The sequence below is a fragment of the Pleurodeles waltl genome, chromosome 4_2 (genome assembly GCF_031143425.1).
Source record: "Pleurodeles waltl isolate 20211129_DDA chromosome 4_2, aPleWal1.hap1.20221129, whole genome shotgun sequence".
Taxonomy (NCBI): domain Eukaryota; kingdom Metazoa; phylum Chordata; class Amphibia; order Caudata; family Salamandridae; genus Pleurodeles; species Pleurodeles waltl.
In genome coordinates, this window is record NC_090443.1 from 316,648,984 (window position 1) to 316,668,359 (window position 19,376).

The 19,376-nt window shown below is 46.2% G+C and overlaps 1 protein-coding gene across 1 annotated transcript in view; it reads right to left on the minus strand.

The window, feature by feature from the left end:
- The window catches only part of GRAP2 (GRB2 related adaptor protein 2), a 215,108-nt gene that overhangs the window by 26,476 nt on the left and 169,256 nt on the right, over positions 1–19,376 (minus strand). The window lies entirely within an intron of this gene.

Here is a 19,376-nt window from a genome sequence, read left to right on the forward strand (position 1 = left end):
TCAAAGATTATGTTTACATAATTAAACAAGATAAACTACTACAGGGAAAGTAAGTTACACCAAGGCATGAGAGCTTGAACTGCTGGTGTGGAAGACATGCCCATCAAAGGTGAAAATTACTCTATGGATAGAAGACAAAGGAAAAGGGTAAGGACAATAAGGGGTCCTTGGAGGAGCCTGGAGAAAGTATTATAGAAGCAGGAAGGAGCAAAGTGGAAAGATGAAGACTGAGAGATTGACAGGAAGGCAAGCAAAGGACATTACTTGGTGCAAGTGTACCGTCAATGGTGGCACAAATGAACCATTTCAGTCTAAACAAAATCTAAACATGTTTGTAGCTTGCTTTTAAAGGACAATAGAGTCTCAGCACAAATCTGATCAACTGAGAGTGAGTTCTACAGAGACACTACTGAACAAAAGAAATATTACATTTCTGCTTTATGACTTCTATATTTTGTGATTTCCACAAAGGGGCTGTATAAATGTCATATGTGTTTTTCCGACCCAGACAGACTAACAAAGACTGTCTGGCTGTTGTAGTCCAAATGATTTAAATGTGCTGCATGCTAGCCAGAACTTTATTCTGGTTTGCAAGCAGAGCCAATGAAGATCTTTAGTGGCAGAAGAAATATGTTCATATTTTCTTGAGCCAGAAACTGAGGTAAGTAGAGAGTTACGTGTACTCACCAATATGGAGTTCACAAAATTGATCCTCGATTCACAAGTGCTTGTACAACCTGGCAAAAATCACTGGGCTGAAGGAATTGTTTAATCAATTTTCATGACATGAGGCATGTCCCTGGAATTCAAGACAGTGTGGTCAATATGTGCAGACATGAACAAATTGAAGGCCAGCCTCATATGTGGAGATTTGTCATCCTTGGATAATGAAAGTGTGATGCTGCCGGTATGAAGTTCTTTAAGCAACTCTTTGTAAGGATTAGCTTCTTGAGGTCTTCTGATAAATATAAATTCTGTTTTCTCTAGGTTACGCTTTAGGCGATTAGAAGACATCCAGATGTAGATACTTGAAACCATTTTTTCAGTGTAATAATGTCTTGAATAGAGGAGATCCTCAGGTAGACCTCTGTATGATCTACAGATTGGTGAATGACCACACATGCCTCCTATGTTATAATTCATAACAGCTTCATATACATGACTGCATTGCCAATTAAGCCTCTATAGGCGAGATGCACTGACTCATTCACATGCATTATGTGCTTTTTTAACTGGGTATGGAAAAAGGTAATAGCTAGATGGACTAGGCAAGGCTTCATTGCGCCAGAAACGAATGAAAGTTCAAGGAAAATGTAATACATGTTGGGGAGTGAGTGTTATGGTGTAGAACCACCTGTCTACTGTTTGTTCCAAGCAATAATGCAGAGTATGTGTGTGCCTGTTCTTGCAGATTGCTGCATGGCAAATGTCATCTAATAATACACCAGCGAACAAAGCTGTTGATGTAGACACACTTCTCATTGAGTTCTTCCTTGCAAAGGGTGACCAGCTTTATTGTGACAGTATACAGTTGCAGCAGACCCCCAGAGAGCTGTACTTTGTTTTGAGATAGATTGCCCTCTTCTATGATCATCTTAAGCTATAAGCAGTTGGCCAGATTTTCTGAATTTGTTTGTCCTGTCTAGATAAAATATCAGACATTGTCTAACATCCATTGAATGAAGCGCCCTTTCTGCCAAAATGCTGGTATCTTTAAGGAAGTTGTAAGCGTTATAGGCTAATTTAAACTGAAATCAAATGGTACTACAGGTATAAAGTGTTAATTAGTTCTTAAAATGATTCTTTTGTCACAGAAGTGCAGGTAAGGTTCTCCCCTTGTAAAGGCTTGACTTTCACCTACTTATCTAACAGATGTTAAAGCCAGTAGAAGCAGGAGAGCAGAGTGCATGTGTGAGTGCAGGGAAAGTGGTGTGCCTGTATGAACTCATGGTGAGAGGAGTGAGTGCAGGATGAGCGGTGTGAGTGCAGGGTGAATGATGTGCTCATTTAAGCATGATTGTAGGGTGAGCTGTGTGACCGCGTGAATTCCAGAAGCCGATTGTGCCCGTGAGAGTGTAGGGTGAGCAGTGTAATGGATGGTTGAGTGGAGTGCCCGTGTTAGAGCAGATTGAGCAGTCTGCCTGTGTAAGAAAAGGGTGAGAGGAGTGAGTGCGGAATGAGTGATTTGAGGACAGAGTGAGTGGTGTGCCCGTGTCTCGACAGACGATTGTGCCTGTGTGAGTGCAGATTGAGCAGTGAGAATGAAGAGTGAGCTGTGTGAGTAGTGCTGAGGGGACTGCCTGTGTTAGTGCAGGGAGAGCAGTATGCCTATGTGAGTGGAGGGAGAAAGTAGTGACTGCAGAGTGAGTGCTGTGAATGCTGGGTGAGCTGTGTCTCTGAATTCCGGCAGATGGTTGTGCCCATGTAAGTGCAGGATGAGCGGTAGAATGAAGGTTGATCTGTGCGAGTTAAGGGTGAGTGGAGTGCCTGTGTGAGTGCAGGATGAACAGTAGGTCTGCATGAGTCCCGAGTGAGCAACATGCCCATTTGAGAGCAGGCTGAGACTGAAGGGTGAGCTATGTGAGTGATGGGTGGGATGTTGGAATGCAGGGTTTTCTATTTCACTTTGAGTAAGTCACTATGTCGTTGCTGGCTGGCATCAATCAGATTTTGATGATGCAGCAAATAAACCATCAGCTAATCCTGCAACAAACTGTCGGTCTCTTGGACATGTCTAAAGTTAAGTTTCTCGAAATAGATTCTCCCACTGCAAAGTGCAAAATCTGCAGTGGAAAGTGCTCTCTACAAAACAAAATTATATATTTGCTAACTAAATAAACAAACGTACAAACTTAAGTTTATATATTTGACAACTAAATAAACAAATGTACAAATTAATGTCAAGTTTCAAAGAGGTATAAAATGCAGCACTGAAAAAAGGTCTCAACAGTACGACGGCGCAACAGTTAAGGTAATTTTATTAATAAAAAATCACACCACAATAACTCCTTCCTAAATAATTCATAATGCACAATGTACTGTGGAGCACTATAGGTGACTAGTCAAAATTAAAGATTTTGGGCCTCATTCTGAGGCCGGCGGGCGGCGGTCGCCGCCCGCCTGGCGGGAACCGCCATATGGCCGCTCCGCGGTCGAGAGACCGCGGAGGCCATTCTGGCTTTCCCGCTGGGCTGGCGGGCGACCGCCAGAAGGCCGCCCGCCAGCCCAGCGGGAAACCCCTTCCCACGAGGAAGCCGGCTCCGAATGGAGCCGGCGGAGTGGGAAGGGTGTGACGGGTGCAGTAGCACCCGTCGCGAATTTCAGTGTCTGCTAAGCAGACACTGAAATTCAAAGTGGGGCCCTCTTACGGGGGCCCCTGCAGTGCCCATGCCATTGGGCCCCAGGGGCCCCACGACACCCCTCACTGCCATCCTGTTCCTGGCGGTCGGAACCGCCAGGAACAGGATGGCGGTGAGGGGGTCGGAATGCCCCATGGCGGCGCAGCAAGCTGCGCCGCCATGGGGGATTCCTCAGGGCAGCGGGACACCGCCGGTTTTCCTGTTCTGACTGCGGCCATACCTCTTGAATTTATTTTTCACTATTGCATGGCCTATCTCTCCCATATAATAAAATTGGCGTTGCCTCATTACATCTCATATGTGTAACTTCCAAATGGACCTAGAAGACCCCTTTGTGTTCGGTGTTGCTGGAATCACAATTTAAAATCCTAACTTATGGTGAAGTCAGATTTTAAGTTGTAATTCTGACAATGCCACTTTTAGAAAGTTGGCGTCTTCTTGCCTTAGCCATTTGGTGCTTACAGCCTGTCTCTGGTCACATGACTGGGTGTAGATGGCACTTGGGCTTTGTGTATTCCTTGTAGACAGCCACACACAATGGGAACTTAGGTGTGACTTAGTGAGTCATTTGGGGCAGGATGGGAGGGAGCAGCTGGACACAACCTCGCTTACACCTGAATAGGCTGTGTCCTGTCCACATTCAAAGGGCATAACAATCCTATATCGTCACTCCAGCCAGCTTTGAGCCAGGGCAGCGGAGGAAGGGAATTCTTTGCACTTCACAGCCACTGTTTAGAATCTTCTCCCACTTTCCAGAACCTGGGTACCGAAAATAAAAACACAGGACCTCAGACACCACCAGTTCAGTACACTTCTGGACTTGTGGATGCTCTGCCAGGAAGGACTGCTGAAAGCCTGCCACTCTGCTGAACTGCCGTTTTGCTGGACTCCTACTTTGCCGTGCAGACCCGTGTCTGCTGCCCTCTTGCTTGGGAGTGAGAAGGACTTGACCTGCATCTCTTCACATCGGAACCAAGAGTGAATCCAAGGGCTAGTTGGCCACTTTGCTTCTACACCTGGACTCTGCCATTTGTGAGTGTGTCCTGTCAAGTGGTACCACCCAAGTCCTGGACCCTTGGAAGTGGACCTTAATATTTCAATTTAGCACAATAGATATTCTTAGGTTACGGCTGCTAAAGCCCACAGTGCGTTTCTCAAGCAGTCTGCTCCCCTACAATAGATGATCTTGTTTGCCACTCAATTTGGTGTGTTACTGAGAAAATAAATTCCTACTCTTACCTCTCGTTTCAGTTTGTGTTGGGAACGCTTATTTTGAATCGAGAAAACAAACCCCCAGGAGTTTATTTTCTCAATAAAAAGGTTTTTCGAGCCAGTGTTTTAAACATAGAGCCCACTTGACACATTTTGTTCTATGAATAGACCAGCTATGGCAGTGGCTTCCTTCACAACATAGAAATCCCTTAATAGGGAGGACAATCCACCATCAGCATCATGGAGGCCATGACCTTCACCATCCTGGTAGGCCGTACACCAGGGCCTACATGACTCTTTTAGTGTTATCTCACATTGTGGTAACAGCCAGTGTGGCCTGACCCCTTCTTAATATGTGGTGGGTTCACAAATATGATGTTCAAATCTTGTGACAGAAGAAATTGCCTACACGTTACTCCAGTTGTTCAGAGTTAGCATCTTTCAATGTCACATACTTGAATCATACCTCTTCACTAGGCTAAGAAAATCGGGTATTTTCATTTTTGCAATAAACAGTATTAACATACCAACGAACAAAACAATGGTGGTGGCTTAGCGCATTAACTCATTTGAAACGGCCCAACCTTCAACCAATTAGGTGAATATGCTGAGTATTGCACTTCCTGTAGAAGACCAACGACCCACAGATTTCCATTGTGTTTCAGGTGTGAGGGGGTCCCTGGAAATATCTTTGTATTTTTCTGTCTGTACTTGGAATTTCTTTAGGAGTTAACTATTTTGACTCCTCCAGATTAAAGATCAGGCTCAGATTCAGCAACACCATGGTGATTTGTTCTGAGGTTTTTGCTCTGGCCCACTAGAGAGATTTGTCTCTGAATTCCAGAGATGAACAGATGAAAAAAGGGGAAAAAACATTTTCTAGCCTGTGGAACCTGTGGCTAACGAAAAATATTCGTTGACTACCGGCACAAACAATGCTTACAGTGCATACACCCTTAATACAAAGCAGCACATCATGGCATTTGTAAAACTTTTGCTTCAAAAACCTAATATGTTAGGGAAAGGTAAAGTGATTTTGTTTCTCAAGGAGAAATTCTTTTTATCCTTATCTAAGGTGGATGCCCTCTCATCAGGCGATGATTGGGCGCAGTGTCTCACGGAACAATTTCATTAAAAAAACTGCAGAAAAGAAAGCATCTGGGCTTTCCTGAATTGGACTTTTCGAAAAAAGTGCCTACCAAAATGCAAGTCAGAAAAAACTACATCCAAGTCTCCACATGACGGCAAGCCATGGGAAAAAACCTTTAGAGTATTCTTCGCATTAAATGGCGCAGACATCTTGCTCGTCTGACTTCCAGCCATCTTTGCTACGAAAACTGTTTTCAAAGACTGGCCTCCCCATCAGCTTGCAAGAAGCAGAGGCCATCAAGCGAGTCTGTCATTTGTTTTGATAACAACACATACGTCAGCTGAGCCAGCTGCATTGCCTGGACCTGAGGCCGCGGTTCCTCCTCTAGGCACCGTCCGCTCAGCACCCTCCCCAACGTCAGTCACACAAGTGTCGAATCTTGCAGCGCCCGTTATTGCACACACCGTACTGGCTATTTCACCACCGTTCACATTGGCCCCAGTCATCATGTCATCAAACACATCAATGACTGCTCGGTCACAGCAGCGCACCCTGTCTGTATCCCGTCTGCCTTCTCATCAGCAGTGTACGCCGGCAGCACCTTGTTGGCTTTCCTGTCAGTTGTGGGACAGCAGTAACTTTCATCATGGGCTATGTTGACAGCACCATCAACAACTACAGAAAAAACATTTCAGCAGAGACAGAGTGGGAATAGCTGATGCATAAGAAAACTTCAGTGAGACTACAGTCCTTCCCATCTGAATGTGGAGTATAAATTGGACTATGATCCAGGTGAAGAAGAGGATGTGCCACCAAATGATTACCACCCTCAACTGAGGGGTCAGCCAATGGAAGTGGGAGATCCTAGGCACTACACAAATTATTGCCCAGAGGGATACCACCACCCATGTTAGGAATCTCCTACAAACCGTTACGACTAGGATTACCAAAGGGGCTATCCATTAGTCTACGATGCTAGACTGTACCAAGGCATATAGGATCATAGAAAAGGCCATGATACATGTCTCTGTAGAATTCTTACCGTCTGTGCAAAACATTGCAGACAACTGTCATTCAAGATCAAAATCAGGGTAGCATAAACTACAATTGGTGCTTCCTTGGAAGTCGCTGACCCTACCTCTGCAATCACGATAACCTCTGCAACCTCCACTACCACCAGCATCACACCCAATCCCACATCACTTCATGCCCAAGGAAGGAGAGGTCCACAGCAATGAGGAACAAAAAGAGGCAAAAACATGCTGCCTCTGGCAGATATATCCCTCAATAACATGGAGCACTTCACTGCGTCCTTCAAATAGCAGCTAATCTCTATAACTTACTGATGACTTCTGTGGAGAAACAGTGCTTTCTGTATGAATTTGAGAAGTATCCAAGGCAATCAGGAAAGCCAATTCTTATTTTTAAATACATTTGGGAGGGACTGAAGCTAACAAAAGCATCTGATATGGTCCAGGTTATGGACATCTGCCTAGAAAACCAAAACAGATCTCCGACTTGTTGCTGCCATGCTTCAAGGTCCACCTCAAGGTTGATTCTGTTATCAATGTAGTAGCTCAAAGAAGACCAAGGACCCCGTTAGCCCTACCTTGGCTACTCCGGACAGAGACTGCAGGTGTTTAACAACAAGGAGAGAAGGGGGAGTTCTATAGTGGCTACATCTATAAAGATGGCCAATGCTTGGGCTATTGTAGGCTGCTATGACTGCCAAATGACGAATGAGGTCTCACACATGATCAACCCTATACCTGACAAAATGAGCACAGAAGCTAAGGAAATTGTAATGGACAGAGTCAATGTTCAATAGCAGTCATAGATGCAGTGGTAGAAGTTTCCAATGTTGGATTCCATCAAGTAGACGAGCAGCGGTCCTGCAGAGGAAACAGTGGCTAAAGAGGACGTAATTCCAGCCTTCAGTCCAAAGAATGATTCTTAGTTTGACTGTCAATTGCAAAACACTCTTTGGGAAGCAAGTGTACGAGGCCATGCAGAACACTAAGATGTGATCAGACACTACTTGTTCATTGGGAGTATTTCAGTTACAGGGCCCAGGCACTTTTTGAGTCTCCTGGTGGTACTAGTCCTAAAAAGAAGGTTTTTCTCACTACCATGTGGACGCTTTGTAGTACTACTGTCTCCCACAGTTGTTATGACCAGGCTTACTCTGCAAATGAGGTCACCAACAACAAATAGCTTTACATCAGGCCTGTGGGCAAAAAGATGGGAACATAGCAATTTTGCTCCCAAAACACCAATAATAGAACCTTACTTCTTAATGCTGACCACTCCATCTACCTCTTGTTGGGAAGGAGCTCCAATTTTGTCTCTGAATAGAAGATTATTACATTCCAACGTTGGGTGCTCTCAATAGTGGAGTCCATTAAAGCACAAACCTCCCTGCTTCCCACCTTTGCCTGGCGCCCAAGTAGATCCCTAGCAAATGTCCAGGACATGCACCCTGCATACCAATGCAGTGGTAGCAGCCTTGGCTCTAGAAGAATGAGCTCACAAGCCTTCAGGAGGCTGGTTCTTTGCAGTTGTGTAGCAGAGCATAATCCAATGAGAGATGGTCCTATTCTGTACAGCCTTGCCTTTCTTTGCTCAAATGAATCTGATAAAGAGCTGATCATCCACATGGTGTTCGCTGCTACAGTCAATATAGAAAATGAGATCCCTTTTCAGATCCGGTCTATGGAGTCTCCCTCCTCTTTAAAAGGGTGAAGAGGAGCAAAGAATGGCAGGCGAATTATATTTTGATTGACATGTTATTGAGTCACAACCTTCGGAAGGAAGGAGGCTTGAGTTAGCAAGTCCTGCTTGTCTGGGTTGAAAGTGGTGTAAGACGGGTTGACAGACAGTAGCTTTAACTCACTACCCTCACTAATTTTATAGCAACAAGGAAAATTGTCTTGAGAGTAAGGAGCTGAACGGAACTACTGTGTAAAGGCTCAAAGGACGCACACATGAAGAATGTGAAGCCCAAATTTAGATTTCAATGGAGCATAAGAAATAGAGAAGGGAGTAACATATGTTGTAATCCTTTATAAAAGTACTTCACCACAGGTAACTTAAACAATGAGGGCTTATCCAGGAACCGTAAAAAGGCCAAAAGAGTCAACAGGTACCCTTTAGCAGTGACCAAAGCAAAGCCTTGCTGGGCTAGGGGCAATACACAAAGCAAAACTTCGTACAGCTTGGCATGAAGTTGGCCAATCTGTTTAGTAGTGCACCAGGTCATATACCTATCACAACAGCAGATGTATACAGATTTTGCTGAGGGATTCCTGGCTACCAAGATGACATCGACAACTTCAGGAGCAAGGTCAAAGGCACTCAACAGTCATTGCTCAATCTTCAAACATGGAGGCGTAGCGTACAGGTTCAGGTGCAGAACTCTTCCTGAAGGGGCAGCCTGATCTGAGGATAGATGCCCAGGAGTATTGGATACCATACTCTCTGTGCCCAAACTACAGACACTAGGATGACTTGGACTCAGTTGTTCTTGATCTTCGTCAGAATTTAGGGCAGGATTAGTTTCAGTAGGAAGCCGTGAAGGAGTCCAAATTCCACTCTAAGCAGAACGTGTCTCAGAGCTAGAGCCGCTGTGAAAACTCCAATGCACAGAAATGTTGAGATCACTCATTCTCAGAGGCAGCAAACAGATTGAGCCAAAGTTCTCTTATTCACAGAAAAAAACTTGAACCACCTCTGGCTGCATTTGTGATCCTTTACACATTAACAGTTGAGTTGGTCAACCCTGGCATACAAATGTCCCCTCAGGTGCTGCACCACCAGGAGAGGTGCAGGGGCTTGTGGCAGACGGTAGTCACCCCCAACCCGTCCTGCCTGTTGCAGTACCACATTGTGGTGATGTTATCTGTGAACACCTAAACCAGCCTTCCTTGGTTGAACTGCACAAATGCTTTCAATGCCAGCCAGATATCCCTCAACTCCAACATGATGATGTGGAGCCAAGCTTCTGCCAGAGACCAGAGGCATTTGATCTCCACCACTCTGAAACAGCCACCGATTCAGAAGCAAAGCATCAGTCACCACTGTCAACTCTGGTTGGGGTAGGGAGAGATGTCTGCCACTGACCAATTGGAGTCCTGGAACCACCACTGCGGATCTTTTGCAGTCTCCTCCAAAATCTGGACTTTGTTGGAGGGTCCCCTAGTGCATTTGCCACTGGGACTTAAGATCTCACTGCAGAGTCCACATATGCCAGAAGGATGCAGGAGGCCATCATTGTCAGCGGCTTCAGAGTTGCCCTAACTGATATCCAGGACAGAAGGGATCACAGCATGGGCTCTCTGCTCTGGAGGATAGACGTGAAACGGCACTGTGTCCATAAAGGCTCTGAGGAAGGGGAGCAACTATGAAGGAGTCAGTTGTGACCTTGGGTATGTTGATGGTGAACCCCAATGATGTGAGGTGGGTTAGCTGTAGTTGGGAGGTAGCTGAAAACTGCCTGGGGCGAGACGGCCTTAAACAGTTGGTCATCGAGGAAGGGGAAGATTGGAACTCCCAACATCGAAAGGTGTTCTGCAAGCACCGCCATCACTTTTATGAACACCCGAAGGGTGCTGGTGAGGCCATGGTGAAGCCCAGGTAGGGCCTACAGAATGGGGATATTTCAATAAGCATCCAGCAGTAACAACACCACCATCCAGTACTCAGGGTCGAAGCCAGACAAAACCTGGGACACAGCGAGCATCTTTGATTTGTCCTTCCGTAGAAAGGCATTGAGAGGGCAGAGATCAAACATTGGATGATGGCTGGCATCCTTATTCCACACCAGAAAGTAGAGTGAATATCGACTAAAAGCCAGCTTCTGGCGCCTGCACCCTCTCTACAGTTCCTTTGTCCAAAAGAGCCTGCACTTCCTGCCGCAACAAGGACAGGTGGTCCTCCATCAGCTGTTCAGGGGATGAAGGATGATGTGGCAGGGGTTTCGAAGAATGGTAGGGAATTACCCCAATAAACAATTGACAGAACCTACTGGACCAAAGTTATTGCCTGCCACCCTGGCAGAAAATGTTGGATCCAGCTCTGACAGGATGGCTGTGTATTGACAAGGGCTCGCTAAAGAGGTTTGCTGCAACTGGAGAGGCGGAAGACTGGGCTGCAAATCTGCCCCTGTTGCCCACATGGTCAGTGGGTGCCCCGGCCGTAGCCACACAAAAAACTGTGGAGAGTGGCCACTTACTGCAGTTGCTGACAATATTGAAAGCCTCTACTGTGCCACAGAGTGGGTGAAACTGATGTAGCATCTGTTGTGGGGGAGCAGAAAGGCCAGTGAGTGTGCCATGGCCCTGCTATCTTTGAAGCACTCCAGGGTCAAATCTGCTAAGTTCCCGAAAAGATGGGAACAGTCACATTGGCATGTCAATAAGACTCACCTGAATGCCCCTGGAACAACCAGTGGAACACAGCTAGGACTACAACAGAGCTTATGGCTCCCCCAAGACAATCAGCTGTGTCCAACCCACAGCAAATTAAGAAAATGGCTGCATCATGGTTATCCTGCATAGCCTGTGAAAGGATAGCATAGGCTTTCTCTAGGACCATGGGTAGAACTTGGGCCATTGAGTCCAATTAAGCATGAGAGTAGTGGCCTTATAAGACAGCCAGCATTTACAGAACTAGGAGCTAAGCTTGTGGAAGAAGTCTCTGTTTGTTTCGACTCCTTGTCAGCAGGAGTACTGGGGAATTAATTTGGTTGGACTTTTGCAGCTGAGGCCTGTACCACTAGGCTCTCATATTAGTGGTGAACTGTGGAAATCCGGATCACTCAGAGCACACTGATGGTGCCTTGCAACAGCCAATTGACAGGGGTCCTGAGCAGGATTTGGCTCATGCCCCCTACAGCGCATCTGTAAGGGCCCCATTAAAGGGAAGAAGGGACTTAGAGCTTGTGTGGCCCAGAATGAAGCACCTCTGTTTAAACATTGATCTTTACTTCCTGGGTAGGAAGCTTAAGATCTAAGACTTCTGTCACCCTCCTCATGACCATGGAGAAGGAAGCACTTTCCTTCGTGGCAGGGCCTGGAGGCAAATCCAGTCCCGTGTCTGGGGAGGTATCCAGACCACTTGCATCTGAAGGTTCTCATACCTGGTGTCCTCCTCAACCGTTTGGGCAAGTTCATCTCCAACATATAGGGCCTCATTATGACCCTGGTGGCCGGCGGTGTTCCGCCAGCTATTATGACCGTGGCGCAATAGCCACGCCCATACCGTCGGCCCCTCCACTATACCGCCATTCTTCCGCCTGGTGGTTATAATCCCCAGGGCAGTGGTGCAAGCACCGCTGCCCTGGGAATTATGAGTCCCCGACCGCCAGCCTGGCCACAGCGGTAAACACTGCCATGGAAAGGCTGGCAGTAAGGGGGACTTGGGGTGCCCCGGGGGGCCCCTGCACTGCCCATGCACTTGGCATGGGCAGTGCAGGGGCCCCAGGCATAGCCCCGTCACTCATTTCACTGCCCGAAATCCACAATGGGTGCTACTGCACCCGCTGCACATCAGCATTGCCGCCGGCTCTATTACGAGCTGGCAGCAATGTTGATGTGACTTTTCCACTGGGCCAGCGGAAAAGCCGTAATCAGGAGCCAGAAATACCGCCATCACTGGCGGTATTCTGGCTCCTGCAGCGTTGGTGGTCTTTTGAAAAGACCGCCGAGGTTGTAATGAGGGCCATAGTCTCCATTGTCTGAGTCTGTGACGTACAATATGTGTAGGATCTGAACTCTGCTAGAGGACAAAGGCACCATAACAAAGTCAGAAGGTTGACTAAACAGCTGCAGCACAGTCAAGTCCATGAGCTGCCTTGGTCAAGGTCAGGGAAGAGCTGTCTCAGTGTTGGACAGCACTATAGGTAGGTCTTTGTCATTGGAGTAAATGGAGTCTGCATCGGCGGGTTGTGTTCCAGTGTTGGTCATGTCGCAGGAGAAGGACCAGTTACTGAGGTTGGTCCAGGTCCTGAAATGGCCCAGAGGACATAGCTGGCGGCGATGGCAAACGAGTTGGTGGTATCGAAGTTGGGAGGCCTTGCAGCTAGAGTAAGCTGGTAATGTGCCAAAGAGCCACAGCATGGCTTTGCAGACCTCCTCAATCAGCCGATGCATTGCTGACAGCCCTTGGAATTCCGGTTGTCATGGAACAAAGGTCATAATCAACCCCAAAGTGGACCGGCTTCAGGAGCCAGACCTTGAGGCACAATGATGTCCTTGTGCCTTTTCAGGAGATTAAGAATGACGGGATGAAATAGAGTTCTGTTTGGACTTCTTACAGAGTTTTTTTTAACAGAGAGTTTAGATTGTGAAGGCAGTCTGTTGAGGGACCTTGACCGGTCACAACATGAAATAGCGCGCTGTTTCATGAGGAAGAGTTTTGCTTCTAAATCTCAGATGGCCTTTGAGTGCATCAAGGTGCAGTCATTGCAGGCCTTGGAGTTGTGGTCCGGCCTCCGGCACACAAAATGCTGGCCAGTCACAGACATCTGTTTGCAACATTACCCACATGGTTTGAACCCTGTAGATTTTCGAGGTGGCATAGTCCCTTGCACACTGACAATGTTTTTGAAAGCCAAAATAACGGCCTCAAAAGAGACAAGGAGTAACTTTGGACCCACGTTTGTTGGCACACAAAGAAAGGAACTAATGTCAGTGGGCATGGGTGGCACCTATAAAGGCCCATGCACGTTATATCTGGTTTGAAATGATGTTGACACTGAGCTGCTGGCGCCACCTACCAGGAACCAGTCTGATGACGGGGCAATATTCAAAAGGCCTCTATCAGAAAATTGGCTTTTGAAAGAAATAGCAGCACAGGAAGCAAACACTTCCAAGGAAGACTTCCTCTACCACCTTCATTGGCTGTGCCTTACCTTAAACACAGAAAATCCAACACTTCTTTCTTCCATAAAATCTGTTCTAGAAACCCTTCATAGGACTGCATTGTCAAGCAACTGATGATGGTCATAGACCTTTGCTACTGCGCCCTTCATTGGCCAAATTCAAGTCAAAGTGTTCCTCCACTATTTAGAAATATGATGAAAATGTAAATGCTATTGTATGTGGTGCACAAGAAGTGCCTTGCACCCTCTCGTATTGCAACCTCACCAAATTCTACCATATCTGCTGTACCTCATCAAAGGAGTCAGATATTCATCAATTAGGGGTCAATGGACATACTTCTCTTAGTACATGAGATCTTCCAATCAGTCTTTGTTCTCACAAAGGATTGTCACAAAGTTAATGAAAAGTCTTTTTGGGACATGTTTACTAGTACGTTGACTTCTCTTGCAACAGAAGATGAATATAGTGGTTAGCCAGCTCAACGGCAGTGCTGCTTGAGCCGATTCATAAGTTAGACTTCTAATAACATTTATGGAAGATGACTCTCCTCCTGGTAGGGATGCTTCAGTGCCCTCTTTACAAGCCAGGAATAATAGGAGGAGGTATTTACCACAACTGGTAAATACCATTACCTCGGGATGAGGCATTTAGCACGCCTGGCAAATACGTACTAGTCACAGTTTTCAACTTAAAAATGAGACATAACATGTGGAATTGGTATTTAACACACCAAATTCAACATGTCTTACCTTAATACAGGTCTTTTACCCATATTCGTTTTGGCAGAGCTTACATGCTGGAATGTATTAGGTGAAAACAGCAAGGGTGTGATAATTATCAGACAACTTTTAATTCCAATCCCTGTGTGTCTGCAGAAGGTTAGGAATTTACCCCTTAACTTGTAATGACGGCAAAAGTGTTTACAATTAAAGAACCATTTCTGCGTTTCATCAAGGGCAAAATCATATGTAGTAATCCAACATTTTTTGTCTGAGGTACACTTACACGTTCATCTCAATGAACATGTAGTACTGCTATTGTCCTTTCCCAAGTGCATCTTTCTACAAGGAAAATCATTACACTTTCCTGTTGTCCTTTGATTCCCCCAGTATTAGAATGTAAGACTCTGGGATTTCAGGTCAGCTCTTTTTCAGTTCCCTCATCAAACAGAGCAAAGTAAGGTAGATATCTGCCTGCATCACCTTTCCCCTAAGGGAGTCAAGCCCTCTAGATAGGAAAGTGACCGCACCTCCACAAGAAACAAATCAAATGCAGCACAGTTCGATCCTGGGGTCCTGTGGTGCCCCTACACAAAATCTGTCATGCTGAAACTGAAAAAATACATACACGTTTACCAGTCAATACTACCTGAATCTCAGTGCAGAAGGAGATTCTACAGTATGAAAGCAGTACTGTATAAACTGCTTCCAGCGTTTACGCTTCACTGAAAATGCAATGATTACAGGATTAGGCAGTCAGATTACGTCTGAACCTCCAGACGTTTAAGCACATAAAACCAGCATTGAAGCACTTCACTGGCTGCCAGTACAAGAGAATAAAGCTGAAACTAATCTGTACTGTACTTTAAGCTTATTGGACGAAAAGCCTAGGGTGCACGCATATGGTTACCACTCATTTCACCTCAGTCGGGATTCTACGATCTACTAGATCGTACTGGATTACCATTAAATTCTCCAAGGGCCTAAAACACAGAGCCAGCTCTGTAGCAGAGTAAGCCAAATGTGCTGAAAGCACCCCTGATTGCAGGACCCAATTAGCTGTTTTTGAGGAACCATTTAAAAATGGCGTTCTTCAGTGTGCCTTTTAAGTATACCACGGAAGTTGTGCTGAAGAGAGAGGGATATTGATTAGGGATCCTAACCCTTGCCCTTACACGATGGAAGGCAAATCCACATGCTCATACCTCACTTGAGTTTATTCTGCTTAAGGTACAATTCCAGAAAAACAAGGACTGAGTTCCACTATACATCATGCATGAGACCAAAACACCTCCCCAACAGGCCATGGTTACAACTCAACTTTTTCAACCAGACAGAGCTATACTGTACTTTACTGTACTGCTACAAATCTTTGAACATACTTCCACTGTAACTAGATCCACTAACATCACTGACTAGATCTCTCACTACCTACCAGAGGTAGATATGCATTCTACTCTCCTTCTAACCATAGCTTAGTATTTTATTAGGTTACTTGTCTGGCATTCTGAATACATAGAAACTAGTAAATCTGGCTATTTCCTACTTTCATCACAGAAGACCCTCTGACATCTTAACTTTAGTCGTCCGTGCACTTTCAGAGTGTAAAAACGTGTGTTTGTTGTTGCCACTTACCTGTCAATGAGAACAAAGAACTTAGGGGGTCATTCTGACCCTGGCGGCCGGTGACCGCCAGGGTCACCGACCACGGGAGCACCGCCAACAGGCTGGCGGTGCTCCCAAGGGCATTCTGACCGCGGCGGTTCAGCCGCGGTCAGAAAGGGTAAACCGGCGGTCTCCCGCCGGTTTACCGCTGCCCCATTGAATCCTCCATCAGACACCCCCTACCGCCATCCTGTTCATGGCGGGAAACCCGCCATGAACAGGATGGCGGTAGGGGGTGCCGCGGGGCCCCTGGGGGCCCCTGCAGTGCCCATGCCAATGGCATGGGCACTGCAGGGGCCCCCGTAAGAGGGCCCCACAAAGTATTTCAGTGTCTGCTTTGCAGACACTGAAATACGCAAAGGGTGCAACTGCACCCGTCGCACCCCTGCAACTACACCGGCTCAATTCTGAGCCGGCGTCCTCGTTGCAGGGGCATTTCCGCTGGGCCGGCGGGCGCTCTTGTGGAGAGCGCCCGCCGGCCCAGCGGAAATGTTTGAATGGCCGCCGCGGTCTTTTGACCGCGGTGCGGTCATTTGTCGGCGGGACCTTGGCGGACGGCCTCCGCCGTCCGCCAAGGTCTGAATCAGGCCCTTAATGTATCATAAGAAGAAACTAAATTGCGATAAGAAGACAACCACAGTCAATTGATGAATGATCCTTTATTTTCTTACTGTTCATAATACTAAAAAGTGAATACACTGTTAATTTTAGGCTGTCAGTATTCCTTATATGTATGTGTTAGAAACTGGTTTGTTGGTTGACTGGGGACAGACAAACCCTAATTTTACATGTGCTCACCCTTTGGTAGCTTGGCATAGAGCAGTCAGGCATAATGTAGAGGCAATATATAAAGTATTTGTGAAACCCTCCACACAGTAAACAGTGAAAACACCACAGAAAAAGATTCCACACCAGGCTAGAAAAATAGAACCTAGTTTAGGAAATAAAACAAGATCAAAACAAGAAAAATCCAATAAGTAGAACTTGAGTTATGAATTTTTAAAGATTAAACTGAAAAATGGCACTTAGAAGCAAGATGCGCCAACCGGTGATATCTGGTCATGCTATACTGGGACAAAGTCAAAAGTTTAGGCCGACTGCAATGGAGCACGGGCCGGCTACAGTAACCTAGTTGGGCCTGCTGAACCAAAGTACCTTAACTTCTAGTTGTGGAATAATGCGTCGATTCTGAGCCACACAGTAGAGGTGTTGCATTGATTTTCTGCATGCAACAGTATCAATGCGTCAGTTCTGAGATGTAGTGGAGTTAGGGTGCAAGTTCAAGCTGCATTGACATTGAGGATCCAGATGTTGGGGCTTGCGGTTTGAATGCTGGTATCAAGGATGTGTTGTACAGTCTAGGTGATGCATTGGTTCTGATGAGCCCAGAGGCTGCAAAGCAGAGATTGGTCATCATCGTCGAGGCTGCCGTCGACCGGGATGCGAGTACCTTGTGCCGGGAAAACCATTTCAGTGGCGGTTCCAAAGGTGATGTGTCAGTTCTGTTGCATGCAAAAAGCGGCAATGTATTGATTCTGCTCTCGCAGAAGAGGATGTATGGGTTCTGCTGAAGCAAACACTGTAGGTCCACTTCATTGGTTCAAGGCCTTCTGTGGCACCACTTGGCTGGGTATAATCACAGATGACAGAGTCCAAGTGCAGGAACAGGGTGGTTGGAAGTCTTCTATGTCCCTGAGACTTTAGATCAGGAAGCCAGCCAGCAAACCCTTGGAATCACTCTAGTTTCAAGTGATGCAGGTCGAGTCCTTCTCACTCAGGCAAGGGAACAGCAAGGCCACACAGGGAGGTTTTGGTCCTGGCAAAAGGGGTTATCCTACCAGGTTAACAGGGCAGTGTAAAACTGCACACACGGGCTCTGTAATGGCAGGCTTGAGAGACGGTTAAAGGGCTACTTAAGTGGGAGGCACAATCAGTGCTGCAGGCCCACAAGTAACATTTAATTTGCAGGCCGTGGGCACATGTGGTGCACTTTACTAGGGACGTACAAGTAAATTAAGCATGCTAATTAGGTATAAGCCAACCTTACCATGTTTAGGGGGGAGAGCACAAGCACTTTAGCACTGGTTGGTAGTGGTAAAGTGCACAGAGTCCTAGTACCAGTAAAATCAAGGTAAAAAAAGTGGAGGGAGTAGGAAAAAAGACCACTCTAAGGCTGTCATGTCTAACAGTACCTGTATTTCAGTTTGGGTCAGGGGTCCTCCACATGGTCTATAGAAAGCATGCACAAGTTAAAAAATGTAATCATACAGAAATAGGCATTATGATAGGCTATCACCACTTTGGGGCCCACTTCTTACCCATTACAACTGTAAAGTAGTGTGCACTTTATCCCTCACTCATCTTCTCTTTACTGCACACTTAGGTGGTGCTGGCTAAGTCAGGATAAAAGCGCCACCATGGTCAGTCAAGCACAACGCCAAAACACTGCCCACAAAGGTCCCAATGCAATTCAAAGCTGTTTCAAACAAGCACTCCCACACCGTGGAACGTGCTACTTGTCTGCCACTGTGCTTTGGTGTCCCAGCAGGGATGCGCAGCACTATGTATATAACATTATAATGCAATAGAATACATTAAACCACCGAGTCATCTCACTGGCTTTCGACACCTTCCTCAAAACGGGACTAAACCGCAGCACATGCTATACCTGGCTAAAGGGGGACGGGATTTTTTTGCGTGTGTGTGTATGTGTGTGGTGAAGTGCTGCTGAATATCCTATATCTTTTCTCTCTGTGAGTAGGGTTGATAAGTGGAACTGCTTATGTGGCATACACCTGCACTGCTGAACAGTACCTGTTCTATCTATAAGGGACGTTTGAACAACATTTGCCACTATTGTTCCTGGAGTTGTTATAAACAATGTTTTAATCAGTTAGGTTACATAAGTAAAAAGAGTGTTTCATAAAATCTGAATATTCTCTTAAAACTGGAAGAAGAGAGCGAAAGAAGGAACAATCTCATGAACGTCCACTGAAGATTTCCATGAACAGGAAAAATACAGAGTACTCATTTTAACTTTGTTCTGCCCTGGATGTGACAGCTGCATAGAAGTGCTACTCCTGTGCTTTGACATCAGTTTTTTTCTTGACTCCGCTCCCTCAGACACACAGCCCAACAACATCAGGGGAGCCAGTGTGCAGATCTGAAAACTGGGAGCATTTTAGATGGAAAAAGAAACCATTCTGCCGTGCTGGAAGGAGGAGGAGCTGTGAGGAATCTGACGTTAGATAGAGGTTTCACCGGTGGGGGCATGGCCAAGATGAGGGCCAGGGCGGATGCCTAAATCGGAGCTCCGCACTCGGCTCAACAAATATCCCTCTGTATCCATCCGATCCAGCTCCCCTGTGATATCATTTAATGCCCTAACTATTCCTCAGCCACCCTAAACCCCTCCTAACTCCCCCATAGCTGATCTTGAAAAACAAGGCAC